Source organism: Schistocerca serialis, chromosome 8 (genome assembly GCF_023864345.2).
Source record: "Schistocerca serialis cubense isolate TAMUIC-IGC-003099 chromosome 8, iqSchSeri2.2, whole genome shotgun sequence".
NCBI classification, from domain to species: Eukaryota; Metazoa; Arthropoda; class Insecta; order Orthoptera; family Acrididae; genus Schistocerca; species Schistocerca serialis.
The window spans coordinates 94,907,504-94,929,714 of NC_064645.1; positions in this window are offsets into that span (position 1 = coordinate 94,907,504).

The window sequence follows — 22,211 nt, forward strand, 5'->3', positions numbered from 1 at the left end:
TAGCATCACTGTCCCCTTGTCCACAGGGTTGCCCCAAGTTCTGGAAATCGGAGAACTTCAAACTTGTCAGGGAAATTTGAAAAAAACACTGGAAAAATCTTAGATGAAATGGTTTGTTGACTGCGATGTCATGCGTCGTCACTGGCTGGACACAGCTGAGTACGTGCACCACTTCCCTACTCCCTCATTCTGACTGCTTCTCCCCTTCCTACCCCTCCCCTCAGCTTGCAGTCAGTGCTGCCACCACTTCTTGCTGCTAGCCTAGCAGCTGCCGACAAGAGGCAGGGAGGCATGAGGAGTGGTTTGTTTGAATCTGATTCTCAGAGATTGTTGACGCAGCGGCCAGAGATGGCAGTCATCTATGCACAAGTTGTGTCTAAGTGACTCTGTGAATGTGTGTAAACTCTTGTTTTCTGACAAAGGCTGTTTCCAAAAATTTAGTTTGTGAGGGTGTGATTACTTTCTGCGTGCCTGTCTGCGATTCAGCAATCACCTTTACGGTGAGCTGATACCTATCCTCATTAGTATTGGTTCTCAGAGTATTTGCGCAAGTTATCTGTTGCACGGACTGATCGACATGGTCTCATTTCATCAGCGTGGTGCCTTTGACAAGTGAATTGCTGACCACATGAGTGGACTTCACAATGGGTCAAAACTGCAGGGCTTTTCTGTTGGTATCTGTAACAGATTGGGCCTGCCGATCTGAAGGCCATCATTTCCCACTAATGTGCTAGCCCTGTCTATCAGATCTAGTCTCACTGATCTGCCTCCAGTACAGGTCTGTTTGTGTGTGGCATAACGCAGTGGATTTTTGTGGTTTATCCAAGGACCCAGGAGTGCGGTGCTCCTCAGCAGGCCAGAGGTCACAGGCAATGGATTTCAGGAATTGCAACTGTCTCACCACAAGTATATTGTACAGTGCTGCATTTTAAAAACATGGTATTTATTCTAGTACATTTTGCCACTTGGAAAATAGTAGAAACAACATTTTATTGGTAGTCACCTATAGTGTTGGTTTACACAACTTCTCCCTGTCTTACACACTTCTTTCAAGAGGCCTACATTTTTCTGAGGTTATTTCTGAGATCTGTGAAGGTATTTTAAAACTGTCTTCCCACTCCAAGGAAACACATATTTTTGTCACAAATGTGTTTCATTTTATTGAAATAAAATAACAGCATTGGTCTTAATGAAACACGTATACCGTCTGGCTTGCTTTCTCCATCTAAAAACAGTTCATTACAAAAGATGTTGATGTTAGTAGTTAAGATTTTTGCTCACACAGGGTTGAAATCTACCTTAGAGCCCCAGCCTTTGCAGCATTTTTTCCCTTCCATGCTGCATGTCTATCCTCTTGCTATTTTTTTCCCATCCCTTGGGGAACATGACTGGTTCTTTTTTTTTTTGGGAAATGTTTCACATATCTGTAGTTGGAATAACAACAATCTCACAACTGTATTTCATTCCTTTTTCCTTTCTTTGCTCACCTCATCCTATCCTTCCTCCACTCGGACGTTTGAGGCTCCTCTTTTTCTTTCTTCTCCCTGTGTGCTCCTGAAGGCCAGGCGACAGTCTGACATGTATCAGGTGACTGGGTAATGCAAAATTCCCAGCCCTGGGTCGACAGGAAGGGTTCGCCCGTACCTCCTGGTACAGGCCAGGCCCAGGAAAGGGTGATTGCTTGAGCTGCTACCTTCCCATATTGCCAATTTGTCCTTCTGTCAGGTGTTCGGGAAGTGTGACCTGAGGTGTGAAGGGTCACCTAAGGCGGGTGAAGGCGTCATCCAGTTGGAAGGAGCATGCCATCAGAGACTCGCGATCATGGGGCATTTTCTCGCATTTGTAGACTTAGAGAAAGCTTTTGACAACGTTGACTGGAATACTCTCTTTCAAAATCTGAAGGCTATTTACAATTTGTACAGAAACCAAATGGCAGTTATAAGAGTCAAGGGACATGAAAGGGAAGCAGAGATTGGGAAGGGAGTGAGACAGGGTTGTGGCCTCTCTCCAATGTTATTCAATCTGTATATTGAGCAAGCAGTAAAGGAAACAAAAGAAAAATTCGGAGTAGGAATTAAAATCCATGGAGAAGAAATAAAAACTTTGTGGTTTGCTGATGACATTGTAATTTTGTCAGAGACAGCAGAGGGCCTGGAAGAGCAGCTGAACGGAATGGACATGGTCTTGAAAGGAGGATATAAGATGAACATCAACAAAAGCAAAATGAGAATAATGGAATGTATTCAAATCAAAACGGGTGATGCTGCAGGAATTAGATTAGGAAATGAGAGGCTTAAAGTAGTAAATGAGTATTGCTATTTGGGGAGCAAATTAACTGTTGATGGTCGAAGTAGAGAGGATATAAAATGTAGACTGGCAATGCCAAGGAAAGCATTTCTGAAGAAGAGAAATTTGTTAATATCGAGTATGGATTTAAGTGTGAGGAAGTCGGTTCTGAAAGTATTTGTATGGAGTGTAACCATGTATGGAAGTGAAACGTGGACAATAAATAATTTAGACAAGAAGAGAATAGAAGCTTTCGAAATGTGGTGCTACAGAAGAATGTTGAAGATTAGATGGATAGATCACATAATTAATGAGGAGGTATTGAATAGAATTGGAGAGAAGAGAAATTTGTGGCACAACTTGACTAGAAGAAGGGATCGGTTGGTAGGGCATATTCAGAGCCATCAAGGGATCACCAATTTAGTATTGGAAGGCATCGTGGAGGGTAAAAATCGCAGAGGGAGACCAAGAAATGAATTCACTAAACAGATTCAGAAGGATGTAGGTTGCAGTAGGTACCGGGAGATGAAGAACCTTGCGCAGGATAGAGTAGCATGGAGAGCTGCATCAAACCAGTCTCTGGACTGAAGACCACAACAACATACCTCTCTGATCAAGGTGTCACTGCCGTACATTGGTGATGAAAAACGTAATTGCCTCCTTCATGCCAACACACACTTTTTTCTTCACCTTTGATAGAGAGCTGCTGCTGACAGAGATCAGTGTAAGATAAGAGGTTCTCACAGTCCAACCATACATTTTGAACCCAATGCACTGCTATCAATGTCATTGTTTCAAGCCGCACTCAAATTTCTCGTCACGTCGACACCCAGCCAATTGTGCAACCTGTGGTAGGGATACGCATGAGGGCAATTGTCCGCCGCCTCCTCCCTGCTGTATCAAATGCAGTGGCGACCATGCCACCTCCACTCGAGATTGTCCTGTGTATCTCATTGAGTGGGTAAAGGAAAAAGTTCCTTACCCAGTCGCTTGCAAGTTTTGGCTATTCGCATGCGTTTTACCATCTGGCACTTATAGTACTGTTCTTGTTACATCTCGCTCCATGAAGGACATGGCCAAGCAGACATGTAGCCTCAAATTCAGCTCTGAGGTTGTGAAATCACTCAGTGTGATGTTGGCACCGTAGTCCCCTTGTCCAGATCTGCAACAAGCCATCAGACTCTCATCTCATGGGGTGAAGTCACCAGCTTCAGTACCGGCAGGCCAGAAAGGACAAAAGGAGTACTCCCGTGAAGACCTCCTTCGTCCCTCCAGCCAGCCAACATCTGAGACTTCCTCTGCTAATCAGGAAGGGTCGAAGAAGTCAAACAAAGGCAAACATTCTTCTCCTTCACGGACTGAAAGATCCTCTTCGATTGTGCCGTCACATGATACATTCACCTGATCGGCCTCCATGTCGCTGGTGCAAACCACCAACCGTTTTTCTGTATTGGACTCCGCAGGCCGACAGCACACGAAAGCTGACACTTCTGTTGACCTCACGGAGTACGATCCTCCTATCTCTGTGCCCTGTAGCAGCGAGTTTTCACAGTCTGGCACTTGGCAGCTGCCGAGATGACACCCCTTCTTTTTTCCTCTGGACTCTTCTCCAATGGAACGTTCACAGCTTCAATCCATTGAAGAGAATTTACACCTGCTTTTAGAAACGAAGCATCCACTTGTACTAACGACTGCTTTCGAATTTCTTCCTGGTCCATTTTGACCTTCCGCCCGAGATCGGCATTCCATCTCATGGGGGAGTCGTGCTGCTCATAGAGGACGACATCACTGACTACCCATCTTCAGACTGTTGCAGTTCGCCTTTTCCTTCCTCGCTTGAGCTTTTCCCTTTGAACCATTTACATTCCTCTGTCATTCAATGTCACCAGAGCTGGCTTCCTCCAGCTTACTGGGCAGCTACCTTTCCCATTTCTGTTGCTTGGTGACTTTAATGCTTACTATCCCATTTGGGGTTCTCCAAGAACCTGTCCGCGAGGTGTCATCTTGGCTGACTTTGTTAATCAACTTACTCTTTTCTGCCTTAACACAGGAGCACCCATGTTCCTTTCAGACTCCTTACACACCTATTCCCATTTGGACCTATCCTTCTGCACTGCACATCTTGGCCATCGTCTCGAGTGGTCTGTTTTTTCTGAAACCTACTCGAACGACCATTTCCCATGTGCTATCCATTTGCTGACTCCTACCCCACCTCCGTGCACATCCAAATGGTAGCTTACTAAGGCCAACTGGAGGCTTTACTCCTCCCTGGCGACATTTGACGAACAAGATTTCCCCAGTTGTGATGACCAGGTGCAATACCTTACAAACATTGTCCTTACCTCCACAGAACATTCCATTCCTCGCACTTCCTCTTTACCACGCCATGTCCCAGTCCCTTGATGGACTGAGAAGTGCCACAATGCAATTCACACATAGAGATGTGCTCTCTACATCATGCGAATGGCAAACTGCATTCATTATAAACAGATGCATTCACAGTGTCATTGCATTCTTTGGGATAACAAAAAAGGTAGCTGGATTTCATTCACTAGTTCTTTTAACAATTCCACCCCCTCTTCCTCTCCGACGGCTATCTGGGACCAAGATCCATTCCCCAACTTCCAGCCTGACAGCAGCAGACAATGTCATTGTGGACCCTATTGCTATCTCCTGTACCTTGGGCCGCTATTCTGCGTAAATTTCGAACTCTTCCCACTATCACCCTGCCTTCCTCCACCGGAAGCGAGCGGAGGAGTCTTGGGTGATAGCTTTCTCTTCTCAGAATCATGAGTGTTACAATGGCGCCTTTACTACGAGGAAACTAGATCATGCTCTCGCTTCATGCAGATCATCCGCCCCAGGGCCAGATGCTGTTCACATTCAGATGTTGCAGTACCTTTTTCTTGCAGGCAGCACTTTCTGCTTGGTATGTACAACCACATTTGTGCAGAGGGCACGTTTTCCAGATACTGGCGTGTAGCCAGTGTCATGCCCATGCCCACACCTAAGCCCAGTAAAGACAAACACCTTCGTTCTAGCTACTGCCCTGTCCCTCTCACCAGCTGTGTTTGCAAGGTGATGGAACATATGTCTCATGCCCAGCTGGTGTGTGGTCGAGTCTCGTAATTTAGTAACCACTGTACAGTGTAGATTTTGAGCCTGCCATTCTGCAGTTGACCATCTCGTCATCACTTTGTCCACCCATGTCAGGAATGGTTTTCTGCGGAAATCCCAGACTGTGGCCATGTTTTTTGATTTGGAGGAAGCCTATGAACCCTGCTGGAGGACTCGTGTCCCCCATACTCTCTACACATTGTGCTTCCATGGCTACCTGCCCCATTTCCTTGAGGAATTTTTAGAAGACCAAGTTTTCAAGGTATGTATGGATTCTGCCTTCCTGGACACCTTTATTCAGGAAAACGGTGTACCTCAGGGTTTCTTCATGAGAGTTGTCCTCTTTGCTATTGCCATTAATCCTATAATGGATTGTCTCCCGCAGGGCATCTCTGGCTCCCTTTTTGTTGACGATTTAGCCATCTATTGCAGTTCTTCATCGATCTGTCTCATTGAGCAGCGTCTTCAGTGATGTCCTGATTGTCTTACTTATGGAACATTGACAGTGGCTTTCGTTTTTCCACTGAGAAAACTGTTTGTATGAATTTCTGGTGGTGCAATTGGTTTCTCCCACCATCTTTATATCTTGGGCCTGTTGCTCTTCCATTCACTGAAACTATGGAATTCCTAGGGCTCCTGCTTCATAGGAAACTCCCTTGGTCCTCCCACATGTCTTACCTGGCGGTTCCTCAGTGTCCTGTGTGCCCTAAATGGTACTTCATGGGGTGCAGATCGAACCACCCTTCTCCGTTTGTATCGGTCCCTTGTCTGTTCAAAAATAGACCATGGGCACTTTATGCATCTGCACATCTCAGTACCATCAACCATCGTGGCCTCTGTTTGGCTACTGATGCCTTTTACACTAGCCAGATTGAGAATCTGTATGCAGAAACTGCCGAACTACTGCTGTCCTACCGCCATGACTTTCTCCTCAGTAGGTATGCATGCCATTTGTCTGCCATGCATGGCAACCCATCCTGTGCCTATTTCTCTGATGATTCCTTTGATCGCCAGTACGGGGTGCATCCCTCTTCTCTGTTACCTCCTGGAGTTTGCTTTCAGCTCTTGCTCCAGCAGATTATCTTCACGTTCCCTGCATCTTTCCCAGTGGGTGTGAACTCTTCTCCACCTTGGCTTCATGCGGCCACCCATGTTCATCTTGGCCTTCATTCGCTTCCTAAGGACTCTACACCAGCCTTGTTCTATGACCTTCAGTTTCACGACCTACGCACAGAATTTCGCGATAGTACCTTTGTGTACACAGATGGCTCTCAGACTGGCCATGGTAGCTTCCAGCACACTGCTCAGTATTAACAGCAGATCTCTTTGCCCTGTATCAGGCCACATAGTACATCTGGCAACACAGGCTTTTCAAATGTGTCATCTGCTCACTCTCTCTCAGCGCCTTTCGAAGCTTCTGTGCGATGTACACCGCCCATCACTTAGTGTGATGGGTCCAGGAAAGCTTTCACATGCTCACCCTTAATGGAGCCACTGTGATGTTTGTGTGGGTTTCTGCTCATGTCAGTGTGACAGGAAACAAGACTGCTAATGCTGCTGCAAAGGCTGCAATCCTTGTACCTCAGCCCACTAATTCTTACATTCCCTCTGATGATCTACGTGTTGCCGTCTGTCAGGAAGTGGTGTCACTTTGGCATCGCCCCTGGTTCTCCCTTCATGGGAATAAGCTCTGGATGATTATGCCTCTCCCTGCAGCTTGGACGACCTCCTCTCAGTCCTCCCACCATGAGGAGATCATTTAAACTAGGTTGCATATCGGGCAGTGCCTTTTTAGCCATCGCCATTTGTTTAGCGGCACTCCCCCACCACTTTGTGCACATTGCGCCCAACTTTTAACTGTCCACAGTTTCTGACGGAATGCCCTTTCTTTGACTGTTTATATTCCTGTTTGGGTTCACTGTCTGAATTATCGGCCATTTTAGTGAATGACACGCGGGCTGTTGACTGCGTTTTACTTTTTATCCATCATAGCAATATGGCGAAGGCCATTTAATTTTCAGTTCTGGACCTCCGTTTCTCTACTACATATTTTATTGACCTTTCTCCACATCCCTGTTTTTAGCTGTCTTCTCTTTCGTCGTTGGGGATTGACATGTAGTCATTTTTTACTCCTCTTTCACATTTTTGACATGGGCGTGTATGATCCTAGTTATTTTTGCACCCTAAAATAAAACAAAACAAAATTGGGTAGAGATACGGAAGTCCTTACATTTTTTGTCAACTTACGTCTTTACTTATCCTTGAGATCTCAAAATTTGTCTGGAAAAATAGCTAAAACTTGTTTGGAAATTAAGGATCTATCAGGGAATTTCACTTGGGAAAACCTGTGGCAACTCTGGTCCAACTGTACAACAAGCCATTAAATTCTCGCTTCATGGGGCGAAGTCACCAGCTACACAACCGGCAGGCTCGAAAGGACAGAAGACAGAAGGAATACTCCTCTGAAGACTTCCTATGCCCCTCCAGCCAACCAACACCTGAGTCTTGCTTTGCTAACCGGAAAGTCTCAAAGAAGTCCAACAAAGTCAGATGGTCTTCTCCTTTGCCAACTCGAATATTGTCTTCAATGGTGTGGCCACATGATACCTTCACCCAGCTAGCCTCCATGTTGACAGTGTGCACCACCAACCGTTTTTCTGTGTTGGATCCGCAGACTGAGAGCACAAGGAAGCTGATGCTCCTGTGGATCACATGGAGCAGGATCCTCCTGCTTCTGTGCCCTGTAGCAGCGAGTCGTCGCAGGCTGGCTCTCGCCAACCGCCGCGGTGACACCCCTTCATTTTCTCATCATTACTCTCCTCCATTGGAATGTTCGCGGCCTTCAATCCAGCAAAGAGGATTTATGGTTGCTTTTAGAATCACAGTGTCCACTTATACTCTGCCTTCAAGAAACAAAATTGCGTCCTCATAACCGCTTTGAGCTTTCACATTTCTTCCAGGTCCATTTTGACCTTCCCCCTAAGGTTGGCATTTCATCTCATGGGGGAGTCATGTTGATCATACAGGATGACATTCATAGTCAACCCATCTCCCAGACTACCAATCTTCAAGCTGTTGCAGTTCGCCTTTTCCTTCCTCCCTTGACCTTTTCCCTTTGTACCATTTACATCCCTCTGTCATTCGATGTCACCAGGGCAGACTTCCTCCAGCTTACTGGGCAGCTACCTTTCCCATTTCTGCTGCTCGGTGACTTAAATGTGCACCATACCCTTTGGGGTTCTCCCAGAACCTATGAGAGGGGGTGCCCTCTTGCCTGACCTTAATCAGCTTAACCTCTTCTGCCTTAACACAGGAGCACCCATGTTCCTTTCCAACTCGTCACACACCTATTCCCATTTGCACCTATCCTTCTGCACTGCCCAGCTTGCCTATTGTCTCGAGTGGTCTGTTCTTTCTGACACCTACTCAAGCGACCATTTCCCATGTGCTATCCTTTTGCTGACTCCTACTCCACCTGCATGCACACCCAAATGGCAGGTTACTAATGCTGACTGCTGGCTTTACTCCTCCCTGGCGACCTTCGACGAACAACATTTTCCCAGTTGAGATGAGCAAGCGAAATATCTTATAAGCGTTATCCTTACCACTGCAGAATGTTCCATTACTCGCGCTTCCTCTTTACCACTCCGTGTCTCAGTACCTCGGTGGACTGAGGCACGCTACGATTCAATTCGCACATGGAGACGTACTCTTCGCATTTTTAACGATCATCCTATGATGGCAAACTGGATTCATTACAAACAAGTGCATGCACAGTGTTGTCATGTTCTTCAGGATAGCGAAGGAGCCAGCTGGATTTCATTCACTAGTTCTTTTAACAGTTCCACCCTCTCCTCTGTCATGTGGGCATACCTCCGACAGCTCTCTGGGACCAAGATCCATTCCCAAATTTCCATCCTGACAGTAGCAGATGATGTCATCGAGGATCCTATTGCTATCTCCAATACCTTGGGCCGCTATTTTGCGGAAATTTTTAGCTCCTCCCAGTATCACCCTGCTTTCCTCCATTGGAAAAGAGCGGAGGAGGCTTGGGCAATAGACTTCTCTTCCCAGAATCATGAGTGCTCTCACTTCATCCCAATTCTCTGCTACAGGGCCAGATGCTGTTCACATTCAGATGTTACAGCACCTTTTTCCTGTAGGCAAGCACTTTCTGCTTAATACGTATGCAATCGCATCTGGGCAGAGGGTATGTTACCTAGATGCTGGCATGAAGCCATTGTCATCCCCATACCTAAGCTTATAAGGAGAAACACCTTCCTTCTAACTACTGCCCCATCTCTCTCACCAGCTGTACGTGCAGTGTGATGGATCGTATGATTCATGCCCAGCTGGTATGTGGCTCGCATCTCACAGTTTACTTACCACTGGACAGTGTGGATTTCGAGTGTGCCGTTCTGCAGTTGACCATCTCCTCACTTTGGCCACTGATCTCATGAATGGTTTTCTGCAGAAATCCTATACTGTGACGGTGTTTTTCGATTTGAAGAAAGCCTAAGACACCTGCTGAAGGACTGTCATCCTCCATACTCTCTATACAGCCAAATGTCCGTGAAGAATTTTTAAAAGATTTCAAGGTCCATTTGGGTTCTGCTTTGTCAGACAACTTTATCCTGTAAAACAGTGTGCCTCAGGGTTCCATCCTGAGTGCAGTCCTCTTTGCTACACCATTAACCCTACAATGGCCTGCATCCCGCCAGACATCTCTGGCTCCCTTTTTGTTGATGATTTGTCCATCTATTGTAGTTCTCCACAGACCTGTCTCATTGCTGTTACTCTTCTCTTCATTGGAACTACAAGATTCCTGGGGCTCATGCTCAACAGCAAACTTTCTTGGTTCTCCCACGTGTCTTACCTGGCAGCCCTCTGTATGTGGTCCCTCAACATCCTACGTGTCCTCAATGGTACTGCCTGGGGTGCAGATCAAACAACCCTCCTCTGTTAGCAACAATCCCTTGTCTGTTCAAAACTAGACTATGGATGCTTTGTTTATGTATTTGCATGTCCATCCCTCTTACTCCATCTCAATACTATCCACCATCGTGGCATCCGTTTGGCCACTGGCGCCTTTTACACTAGCCTGATTGAGAGTCTGTATGCAGAAGTGGCTGAACTACCACTGTCCTACTGCCGAGACTTTCTCCTCAGCATGTATGCATGCTGTTTGTTTGCAATGTGTGGCCACTTATCCTATGCCTCCTTCTTCAATGACTCCTCTGTTTGCCAGTATGGGGCGTATTCCGCTTGTCTGTTACCTCCTGAAGTTCACTTCCAGCCCTTGCTCTGGCTGCTCAACTTCATGCTACCTGCAGCTTTCCCGGTGGGTATGAATCCTTCACCATCTTGGCTTCATGCCTGTGTTCACCTAAGCCTTCATTCGCTTCCAAAGGGTACTACTTCAGCCTCAATCTATCACCTTCAGTTTCACAACCATCACATGGGATTTTGCGGTAGTACCTTTGTATATACTGATGGCTCTCGGACTGACCGTGATGTTGGGTGTGCCTTTGTCATTGGTGCTGATGTTTTTCAGTATCGGCTTCTGGCACGCAGCTCAGTATTTACAGCAAAGCTCTTCACCCTGTATCAGGCCACAGAGTACATCGGGCGACACTGGCTTTCCAATAGTGTCTTCTGCTCAGACTCTCTCAGCACCCTCCAAAGCCTTTGTGTGTTGTACACCAACCATCCCTTGGTTCAATGGGTCCAGAAAAACTGTCACTTGCTCACTCTTGATGGAGCCACTATGGTGTTTATGTGGGTTCCTGGTCATGTCAGTCTGCCAGGAAACGAGACTGCTGATGCTGCTGCCAAGGCTGCAGTCCTTGTACCTCAGCCCACTAGTTCTTATATTCCCTCTGATGATCTTTGTGTTGCTGTCTGTCGGCAGGTGGTGTCACTTTGGCATTACCACTGGTCCTCCATTCATGGGAATAAGTTCCAGGTTATTAAGCCTCTCCAGGCAGCTTGGACGACCTCCTCTTGGCCCTCCTGCATCGAGGAAGTCATTTTAACTAGATTGCATATAGGGCACTGCCTTTTTAGCCATTGCCTTTTGTTAAGTGGCACTCTGCCACCACTTTGTGCACATTGCACCTAAGTTATAGCTCCACATTTCCTGACAGAATGACCAGTTTTTTACCATTTATGTTCCTGCTTGGGTTTCACATCTGAGTTATCGGCCGTTGTAGCAGATGACATGCGGGCTGTTGACTGCATTTTACTTTTTATCTGTCGTAGCAATATGGTGAAGGCCATGTAATTTCTGGTTCTTGAATTCTGTTTCTCTATGGTGTATTTTATAGACCTTTCTCCTCGTCCCTGTTTTAGCTGTATTCTGTTACGTCAATTGGGATTGATGTGTAGTCATTTTGTAACTCCTCTCTGTCTTTGTATTCTATAGTTTTGTCATCTGTGCATATGACCCTAGTTGTTTTTGCACCCTAAAACAAAACAAAACAAAACGAACAAAAACAGTGACATTATACCATGGAGGTTCCCTCCCATTATGAACTCCAGTACATGGTCAACTATTCTTTTCAACTTGAGCCATAGTTCCTCTACATGCTCCTACCCTGTGCTGAAAGTTAGAAATTCCTCATTGAGAAATGATGCTACTGATATCTGCTTGTTTTAGTTGTCTTTTGTATTTTGGTAATTGTTGTTGCCACAGCCATGTCATGGTCACTGTTACCAGTTTGGATGTGGACATCCTCAAAGAGTTCAGGTCTATTTGTTGCCGTTAGATCCAATATATTCCCATCATGTGTAGGGCTCCTAACTATTTGTTTGGGTAGTTTTCAGAAAACACATTCAGTAATGTTTCACAAGGATCGTATCATGCCCACCACTAACAAAATTGTAATTTTCCCAGTTAATTGTTGGATGACTGAAGTCTCCACCAATGATTGCAGTGTGACTGGGGAACTTAAATACAAATGAACTGAAGTTTTCTCTAACGTTTTCAGTTACATCAGGAGACGAGTCTGGTGTATGATAGAATCCAGTTATCTTTTTACGCCCAACCCTGAGACTGAGTCTTGCGCATACAATCTCACATCCAGCTTCAAATTTCTATCTAAGTGGATTTGCGTTTTTTATCTGCTGTGAGAAATATAGCACCTCTGTCTCCCATTTGCATATCCTTTCGATATACACTCAATCTTCCTCAAAAATCCCACTGCTATCAATTTCAAGTTTCAAGCAGCTTTCTGTACCTAGTAGTATGTGAGCTTCACTGCTTTTCAGAAGTGCCTCAAAGTACGGCACTTTGTTGCAAATGCTTCAGCAGTTAACTGTTAGGATTTTAATACTCTCACTGTTGGGAGGTATTTCTTTTGATCTTACACTGATACTTTTGTATTTCCTACAGCTGTTGTTATCTGGATTGGATGGAGAGTCACCTAATTTAAAAAGCCCTTGTGTGCACTCCACACACATTCAGCTACATGAGTAACAGCCTTTGATGTGTAGTGTACATCTGACCCATTTAGGGGGACCCTACAGTTCTCAACCATATGTAACAAGTCTAGGAAGCCACAGCTTATCTTGTCACAGAACTTTCAAAATGTCTGGTTCAATCCTTCTACTTGATTCACAACCAAAGGGCCACAATCAGTTCTGGGGATAATGCTACAAATTGTAAGCTGTGTTGAAACTCCATGTGCAAGGCTGATTTACTCAACCATCTCTTCCAGTTGCTGGAATGATCCAAGTATGGCTGCAGAGCCTATATGATAGGTGTCATTTGTTCCAAAGTGTGCCACAACCTGCAGTTTGTTACGCCCTCCCCTCAATGGCTGATGGGATAGCCATCAATTTATTGAAAAGCAATCCAAACACCACAAAAAGCTGCATTATAATGAAAATAAAATAAAAAGTGGAGATTAGTTGCTGCACTCTTGACACCTGCCCAGCTTAAAGAATGAAACATTGATTTTTTCATATATTTGGTGTGTGTGGAGAACATACCTTTATATACTGATTTAAAATAAACACGGTTTGCATTACAATTTTCCAAATCATCCTTAAATAAGACCAGAAAAAAATGTTGCCTTACATCCCTAACTTGCAGATTTGGATGCTCATACTATGAGAGAAAGTGAGACAGAAATATGCACTTAAAAAAATTATTTGTTTCATGATGGACGTATGAGGCACTGAGAGCACAAGTGGACTAACTTCGGGGAAGTCAATATGGAAGAAACAGACTTAAAAATAAGGGCTCACAAAGAATTTTTTTCTGTGATGCATTGCAGCCTTTTAACGTGCATACAATATAACTGTGGTTTTATTGAACAATATTCTGACATAGATACATTACAAACGTTAATTATATAGTAGAATATTAGCAGTTTTGTTGTGGCTTAGTCCATTTTCACTCCCAGTAGTTGAACATTCTCAATGACAGGTCCATTAGTACACTGATTATTCATTCTGTTCATTGAACAAAGTTCATCATAGATTTCATGTGACAATAGTAAACATTATTATTATACATTGTACAGATTACATGTAACATTTTACATCCCTATTCATTCTGTTCATTGCACGAAGTCCATCATAGATTGCATGTGACAATAGTATACATTATTATTGTACGTTGTACGGATTACATGTAACATTTTACATTGGTTTCTATAATTTTAAGCACGATGTTGCATTTCAAAATCATCCACAGGCAATATTTCTACAGCATTTGAAGACACTTTTAAATTTTTGTAGAGGTTATGATGAAGTGGGGGTACATACAGAAGCAAACTGAGCAGGTCTTTCTTTTTTGCCTCTGTAATTACATGTCTATTAGGATAAAGCAGTTCGAGATTGCTGATGCATGTGGATGTTCGTTGGGCCACATCTATTTCCTGAAATAGCTCTTGGTTTTGGTTCGAGTATGTATACCATATTTTGAATCCATTCATTGCTTCAAACCACAGCCATTGTATGTTCAACCATTGTACTTTACAATTGCTAGGAGACATTTTTCGATTCGTGATGTTCCTTTCGAGTTTTGTTGAAAAGAAACATTCCGCGTTCATATTTATAATGTTGATCAAATTCCTTTTTTTGGCACTCACTACCACATCATTCTCGTGTTCAGGTAGGTAAATATTAGGAAAATACTTTTTTCATTTCTGAACCAAGCCAAAATCCTGATCACAGGGTAGGTAAGAGTGTCCGCTAACTAAAAATTTATGGTCTGTTTCCTTCACAGAGAACTCTGAGCTGCTTACAATGAATTGGCACACAACAGCAACTTTTATGTTTCTATTCCGGTCTCCACACTGATCAGAGTATATAATTAGCTTTTCAGTCCTGACAAAATTGCGTATGAAATACTGCAAACACGAACCAATTTCTTGTGGCCCTCTCAGTCCACAGAAAGATGTATGTGTGCATATTCTGCATGCCAAAGCAATATGTCCACAATTGACAGTTGTACTAGCAAACTCCAGTTGAGACGACCGATGTAGGCAAAGCTTTCATTGAATCAAATGTTATCACTGTAATGTTACCATCTGATTTGCTAAGCAAAGTATCACTCTGTAAACCTGCCCTCAGCTTTTTGCTGATGGAATTCACGTTCTGCAATTAACTCTGTTCTCTCCTTACCATTATCAGCAACTCTTATTTTTACCTGCATGTTCGACAAGAGTTGGACACCGACGGATGAAATGACAAATTGCAGTTTTCGTAAAAATTTTTGTGGAAAATAAAATGAGAAATGGGCATTTGCTCCTCTGCACAGTAAATACATGACTGATAAATTTAAATCTGGTCCTAAATATTTACTACCATTATATTTATGATATTCATAATGGCTTTCATAAGCCGGAAATTTTTCTATGAAATGTTTTACTACACCAACTTTGTGGGGAGGTGTTTTATTACCAGGTTCACCTTTGCCTCTATCATCACAAGTAGGGATTGCTTTTCCTCCTTATTCTTGAGTATCCTATCAATTCTTCTAGCAGACACGGCTAAAGTATTCTGAAAGAATCTTTTGCACATCCTAGTTTCAGACCCATTTGAATTGAGCAAGTAATACAATTTCGCCTTCTCCCTGTGTGAATGTTGCTCACCTACGTAAGACTGTGCTTTATCAACAACTTTAATCATGGTAAACAGGAAAGCCAACTGCAGATCATGGCTGCCTAATTTATAAAACTCATTTAACACTTGTTCCTGCCATTCTTTGTTGATGTTTTTGTGGCACTCATACCAGCACAAGAACTCTCTGATTGCCCGCACTTCCTTTTGAGGTACAAGGTTACCCTTACAGTTGGCATACTCTTGACCTAGAGCTCTCTATTCTTTTCTAACGTTATGAAGCCATTTATCTTTGTTTCTAAGGCGCTACTTTCCTCAGCTCTGTATCACGGCATCGTCGTTTGTCTCTGGCACATCCTCTGGAAAAGTTGTTGCTGCAGCCGTGCTTGTTCTCACATCTCCTGGCACTTCCCCATCAGACACAAATTTCCCTGTAGTAAAAATATTATCCCTCAACGTAATATTAACTACACAATAGTAATGGTCAATGTGGGCATTGGTATCCACAGGTGAAGGAATTGCACACCACGACTCGGTGGGTGGTAAAACATTGTTGTACACATAACGTTAAAAGTGATTGTTACTTGATTACACAATATAGCAATAAATAAAGTTGTTTTTGTTGTGGTCTTCAGTCCTGAGACTGGTTTGATGCAGCTCTCCATGCAACCCTATCCTGTGCAAGTTTATCTATCTCCCAGTACCTACTGCAACCTACATCCTTCTGAATCTGCTTGGTGTATTCATCTCTTGGTCTCCCTCTACGATTTTTACGCTCCACGCTGCCCTCCAGTGCCAGATTGATGATCCCTTGATGCCTCAGTACATGTCCTACCAACCGATCCCTTCTCATAGTCAGGTTGTACCACAAACTCCTCTTCTCCCCAATTCTATTCAATACCTCCTCATTAGTTATGTGATCTACCCATCTAATCTTCAGCATTCTTCTGTAGCACCACATTTCGAAAGCTTCTATTCTCCTCCTGTCCGAACTATTTATCGTCCATGTTTCACTTTCATACATGGCTACACTCCATACAAATACTTTCAGAAACGACTTCCTGACACTTAAATCTATACTCGATGTTAACAAATTTCTCTTCTTCAGAAACGCATTCCTTGCCATTGCCAGTCTACATATTGTATCTTCTCTACTTCGACCATCATCATTTGTTTTGCTCCCCAAATAGCAAAACTCCTTTACTACTTTAAGTGTCTCATTTCCTAATCTAATTCCATCAGCATCACCTGACTTAATTCGACTACATTCCGTTATCCTCGTTTTGCTTTTGTTGATGTTCATCATATATCCTCCTTTCAAGACACTGTCCATTCTGTTCAACTGCTCTTCCAAGTCCTTTGCTGTCTCTGACAGAATTACAATGTCATTGGCAAACCTCAAAGTTTTTATTTCTTTTCCATGGATTTTAATAACTACTCTGAATTTTTCTTTTGTTTCCTTTACTGCTTGCTCAATATACAGATTGAATAACATTGGGGAGAAGCTACAACCCCGTCTCACTCCCTTCCCAACCACTGCTTCCCTTCCATGCGCCTCGACTCTTATAACTGCCATCTGGTTTCTGTACAAATTGTAAATAGCCTTTCGCTCCCTGTATTTTACCCCTGCCACCTTCAGAATTTGAAAGAGAGTATTCCAGTTAACATTGTCAAAAGTTTTCTCTAAGTTAACAAATGCTAGAAACGTAGGTTTGCCTTTTCTTAATCTTTCTTCTAAGATAAGTCGTAAGGTCAGTATTGCCTTACGTGTTCCAACATTTCTACGGAATCCAAACTGATCTTCCCCGAGGTCGGCTTCTACCAGTTTTTCCATTCGTCTGTAAAGAATTCGCGTTAGTATTTTGCAGCTGTGACTTATTAAACTGATATTTTGGTAGTTTTCACACCTGTCAACACCTGCTTTCTTTTGGAATGGAATATTATATTCTTCTTGAAGTCTGAGGGTATTTCGCCTGTCTCATACATCTTGCTCACCAGATGGTAGAGTTTTGTCAGGACTGGCTCTCCCAAGGCCATCAGTAGTTCTAATGGAATGTTGTCTACTCCGGGGCCTTGTTTCGACTCAGGTCTTTCAGTGCCCTGTCAAACTCTTCACGCAGTATCGTATCTCCCATTTCGTCTTCATCTACATCCTCTTCCATTTCCATAATATTGTCCTCAAGTACATTGCCCTTGTATAGACCCTCTATATACTCGTTCCATTTTTCTGCTTTCCCTTCTTTGGTTAGAACTAGGTTTCCATCTGAGCTCTTGATATTCATACAAGTGGTTCTGTTTTCTCCAAACGTCTCTTTAATTTTCCTGTAGACAGTATCTATCTTACCCCTAGTGAGATAAGCCTCTACATCCTTACATTTGTCATCTAGCCATCCCTGCTTAGCCATTTTGCACTTCCTGTCGATCCCATTTTTGAGACGTTTGTATTCCTTTTTGCCTGCTTCATTTACTGCATTTTTATATTTTCTCCTTTCATCAATTAAATTTGATACTTCTTCTGTTGCCCAAGAATTTCTGCTAGCCCTTGTCTTTTTACCTACTTGATCCTCTGCTGCCTTCACTATTTCATTCCTCAAAGCTACCCATTCTTATGCTACTGTATTTCTTTCCCCATTCCTGTCAATTGTTCCCTTATGCTCTCCCTGAAACTCTGTACAACCTCCGGTTCTTTCAGTTTATCCAGGTCCCATCTCCTTAAATTCCCATCTTTTTGCAGTTTCTCCAATTTTAATCTGCAGTTCATAACCAATAGATGGTGGTCAGAGTCCACATCTGCCCCTGGAAATGTCTTACAATTTAAAACCTGGTTCCTAAATCTCTGTCTTACCATTATATAATCTATCTGATACCTTTTAGTATCTCCAAGGTTCTTCCATGTATACAACCTTCTTTCATGATTCTTAAACCAAGTGTTAGCTATGATTATGTTGAGCTCTGTGCAAAATTCTACCAGGCGGCTTCCTCTTTCATTTCTTAGCCCCAATCCATATTCACCTACTATAATTCCTTCTCTCCCATTTCCTACACTCGAATTCCAGTCACCCATGACTATTAAATTTTTGTCTCCCTTCACTATCTGAATAATTTCTTTTATCTCATCATATGTTTAATCAATTTCTTCATTATCTGCAGAGCTAGTTGGCATATAAACTTGTACTACTGTAGTAGGCGTGGGCTTCGTGTCTATCTTGGCCACAATAATGCGTTCACTATGCTGTTTTTAGTAACTTACCCGCACGCCTATTTTTTTATTCATTATTAAACCTACTCCTGCATTACCTCCATTTGATTTTGTATTTATAACCCTGTAATCACCTGACCAAAAGTCTTGTTCCTCCTGCCACCGAACTTCACTAATTCCCACTATATCTAATTTTAACCTATCCATTTCCCTTTTTAAATTTTCTAACCTACCTGCCCGATTAAGGGATCTGACATTCCGTGCTCCGATCCATAGAATGCCAGTTTTCTTTCTCCTGATAACAACGTCCGCTTAAGTAGTCCCCTCCCGGAGATCCGAATTGGGGACTATTTTACCTCCGGAATATTTTACCCAAGAGGACACCATCATCATTAAACCATTAAATAAAGTACTGTTTGTATTTCATTGTGTTTTTGTATGAAAAACAACTTGTATTTTGTGGATAAAGTCACCGTTTGAGATACCTCTGGACATCTTTGAACATGAACATGTTAGTGTACATTCAACAGTGTTATCCGCAAACAAAAGAAAGGAACACAATAACAACTAACCTTGCAATTGCTCCTCCATGCTGTCTGCAGGGGCTTCCATGCTGAACAACTGACATACAGTTCCACGTGGTCACTGGTCTACGCTGAATACAAAAGTCTTTCGTTCACCGGCATCTTGTCCAGTGACAGTGGATAGAGAGCACAGAGCACAAATGGACTATGATGCATAGTCCACTCTTGCTCTCAATGGTATCTATCAGCAGTTGAGTGCAACAGCAATGTGTACTTTGCTAAATGATACAAACCTTCAGATAAACGAACAGGTCAACAGGCATTGCCTAATAATCGTGTACTGTTATCACATCATGTCAATACATCAAATGCACAAAAAGTTTGGGTTAGTCCGCTTGTGCTCTTAGTGCCTCATATGACAGTAAATATATCGGCAATAAAAAATATCTTTGTCGTCTAATTCCATTGGGAACCATGTGCACCACGACTGTATTATTGTCAATATATTTTGGATAAATGGCAGCATCGGTCATGGAGTCATTGCGGGGGAAGGGGGAGGGGGGTACCAGCAGACAGTCATGTGAAATATTTTTGAACACATTTTCTGAAAATTGTCTTGAGCGGCAAGCTTGGCAGCCCACACACAATAGAAATATCTTAGACATTGTAGCTACAAATAGGCTGGACATTGACAACGTCAGTATAGAAATGTGCATTAGCGGTATTATGTCATTATAGCAATTATGATTACAAAAGTTAATAAATCAGTCATGAAGGCTTGGAGAGTTTTCCTGCTAAATACAGCAGATAAGCAGTTATGAACATCTTAGACAGTGAACTGGCATGACTTAGTACCAATAAGATGGATGTAGAGGAATTATGGACAAAGTTTAAGCAGACTGTAAATCATGGTCTGGAGAAATACGTGCCTATTAAGTGGATAAAGGATGGAAAAGTCCCACCATGGTTTAATAATGAAATTCATAAGCTGCTGAGGAAGCAGAGGCTGTTGCACTCTAGGTTCAAAAGGGGACGCACAAATGATGACAAGCGAAGGTTAGTAGAGATTTGTGCATCTGTGAAAAGATCTATGTGTGAAGCATACAACTACTACCACTCTTACTCCTTAGCAAAACAACTGGCAGAGAACCAAAGAAAATTCTGATCACATGTAAAATCACTAAGTGGGTCTAAGGCTTACAATCAGTCCCTCGTTGAGCAGTCTGGTGCGGCAGTTGAAGATAGCCAAAGTTTTAAATTTCATGTTCAAGAAATTATTCACGCAGGAGAACCATACAAACATGTCATCATTTGACCATCGGACAGACTCCCGTATGGATGACAGAAATAAGCGTACCTGGTGTAGAGAAGCAGTTTAAAGATTTGAAAACAAATGAATCACCAGGTCCAGATGGAATCCCAGTTTGATTTTACAACGAGTTCTCTATGGCATTGGCTACTTGCCTAGCTTGCATTTATCATGAATCTCTCACCCAGCATAAAGTCCCAAGTGACTGGAAAACAGCACAGGTGCCTTCAGTATATAAAAGATAAAAGAACAGACCCACAAAATTACCGACCAATTCATAACTTCTCCTTGCTGCAGAATCCTTGAACACATTCTCAGTTAGAATATAATAAACTTTCTCAAGACTAAGAAGGTTATATCCACAAATCAGCAAGGTTCTCACACAATATACTGAGAATTATGGATGAAGGGCAACAAGCCTATACACACAATAATATTTAGATTTCCAAAAGGCATTTAACATGGTGCCCCACTGCAGGCTGTTAATGAAGGAACAAGCATATCGAGTAAGTTCACAGATATGTGAGTGGCTTGAAGGCTTCTTAAATAATGGAATCCATTATATTGTCCTTGATGGACAGTATTCATCAGAGACAAGAGTATTGTCAGGAGTGCCACAGGGAAGTGTGATAGGACAGCTGTTGTTCTCCTTATATTTAAATGATTTGGCAGATAGGGTGAGCAGCAGTTTATTTCTGTTGATGCCATGGTGTATGTAAGGTGTCGAAGTTGAGTGACTGTAGGAAGATACTTAGGCAAAATTTCCAGTTGGTGTGATGAGTGGCAGCTCTTCCTAAATGAAGAAAAATGTAAATTAACATGGATGAGTAGGAAGAACAAACATGTTATGTTCAGAGAAGTATTACTAGTGTCCAGCTTGACTCAGTTAAGTTGTTTAAATATCTTGGTGTAACATTGCAAAGCGATACGATCTGGAACGATCATGTGAAAACTGTGGTAGGGAAGGCAAATGGTCGACTTCAGTTTATTGGGAGAATTTTTGGAAACAGTGGTTCAACTGTAAAGGAGACCACATATAGGGCACTGATGTGACTTATTCTGTAGTATTGATTGACTGTTTTGGACCCGTACCAGGTTGAATTGAAGGAAGACATTGAAGCAGTTCAGAGGAGGGTTGCTAGATTTGTTACCAGTAGGTTCGAAAAAAACTTAAGTGTTACAGATATGCTTCAGGAGCTCAAACAGGAATCCCTGGATGGAAGACAATGTTCTTTTCAGAAAACACTGTTGAGAAAATTAGATAACTGGCATTTGAAGCTGACTGCCAAACAATTCTGCTCCTGCCGACATACATCACACTTAAGGAACACGAAGATAAGATACGAGAAATTAGGGCTCATTTGGAGGAGTACAGACAGTTTTCTTTCCCTTGCTCTGTTTGTGAGTAGAACAGGAGGGGAAATGAAAAGTAGTGGTACAGGATACTTTCAACCACGCACCTTACAGTGGCTTGTGGATTGTAGATGTAGAAGTAGAATAGTCATAAGGTTGAAATCCTTTATTTTACAGATTGTTTTCGGTCACTGTGTTACCATCTTCAGTGCAAACTATTCAAACCTTGTAGGCCCATATTATAATAACACAACATTTTCTATGACTTGTAACATGTACTGTGATGATCACTTCCAGCAGGTATCTCCACTTGTTCTACATACAATAATTTTGAAATTACAGAAGGGCCTAT